Source organism: Callorhinchus milii, unplaced genomic scaffold, assembly GCF_018977255.1.
Source record: "Callorhinchus milii isolate IMCB2004 unplaced genomic scaffold, IMCB_Cmil_1.0 Scaffold833, whole genome shotgun sequence".
Taxonomy (NCBI): Eukaryota; Metazoa; Chordata; class Chondrichthyes; order Chimaeriformes; family Callorhinchidae; genus Callorhinchus; species Callorhinchus milii.
This window is the reverse complement of record NW_024705574.1, coordinates 1-1,504: the sequence shown is the minus strand read 5'-3', so window position 1 is coordinate 1,504 and position 1,504 is coordinate 1.

The following is a 1,504-nucleotide window of genomic DNA, read 5'->3' as shown; positions in this document are numbered from 1 at the left end:
CTTGGGCAACAAAACATAAACCACCTCTCAGCACAAATGGTTAGTTCAAAACGGTTTAAAAGTTAAAAACTGCCTCCAAAAATGCGTCCACTCAATCCACGACCGTTTGTGGGGCACTGCCGGGCAAATGGGCTGCCGCCTCTCACCCACAAAATGCAGTCAATCCCTTTTGCAACGTGAACGTGCTCTGTGAAGCGCTTTGTGAGACGCCTCAACGACAGGATCGCAATCCCTGCTTTTGGTATAACGGTCCTTGCACTTGATATAGCGCTTTTCACGTCTCCTCGACGTCCCAAAGCGCTTCGCGGAATAGACTGCGAAGTGAATCGACCGTATATTTATTTTGTGGGGGAAACGTGGCAGCCAATTGCGCACACAGTCGTGGATCGAAGTGACCAAAGTATTATTTTTTTTGAGGGATTATTATCAGGTGTGTGGAGTAAGGAAACTTGCCCCAGGGTTTGGCCCTGAGCTGCCGGGAATCAAACCCCGGTCTCTCGCCTGTGAGGCGAGTGCTCTCACCACTGAGCTGCAGGACTCCACGACAGAGCACCTCATCACGTCTTTGAGATGTCTCAAAGTGCTTCAGAGTGTGAGGGAGTGACTGTGAGGGAGTGAGGGGGAGGGAGTGAGGGGGAGAGTGTGAGGGAGTGAGTGTGAGGGAGTGAGGGGGAGAGTGTGAGGAGTGAGTGTGAGGGAGTGAGGGGGAGAGTGGGGTGAGGGGGAGAGTGTGAGGGAGTGAGGGGGAGAGTGTGAGGGAGTGACTGTGAGGGAGTGAGGGGGAGTGTGAGGGAGTGAGGGAGAGTGTGAGGGAGTGAGTGTGAGGGAGTGAGGGGGAGTGTGAGGGAGGGAGTGGGGAGTGAGGGGGAGTGTGAGGGAGTGAGGGGGAGTGTGAGGGAGTGAGGGAGGGAGTGAGGGAGTGTGAGGGAGTGAGTGTGAGGGAGTGAGGGGGAGAGTGTGAGGGAGAGTGTGAGGGAGTGAGGGGAGAGTGTGAGGGAGGGAGTGTGAGGGAGTGAGGGGGAGTGTGAGGGAGGAGTGTGAGGGAGTGAGTGTGAGGGAGTGAGGGGGAGAGTGTGAGGGAGGGAGTGTGAGGGAGTGAGGGGGAGAGTGTGAGGGAGTGAGTGTGAGGGAGTGAGTGTGAGGGAGTGAGGGAGGGAGTGTGAGTGAGGGAGTGTGAGGGAGTGAGGGAGTGAGGGAGAGTGTGAGGGAGAGGGGAGGTGGTGGAGGAGTGGAGGGAGTGGGGAGAGTGTGAGGGATTGAGGGAGAGTGTGAGGAGAGGTGAGGGGAGAGGTGTGAGGGAGTGAGGGAGAGTGAGAGTGAGGGAGAGTGTGAGGATTGAGTGTGAGGGAGTGAGGGGGAGAGTGTGAGGGAGGGGGAGAGTGTGAGGGAGTGAGGGGGAGAGTGTGAGGGAGTGAGTGTGAGGGAGTGAGTGTGAGGGAGTGAGGGGGAGAGTGTGAGGGAGTGAGGGGGAGAGTGTGAGGGAGGTGAGGGGGAGGTGAGGGAA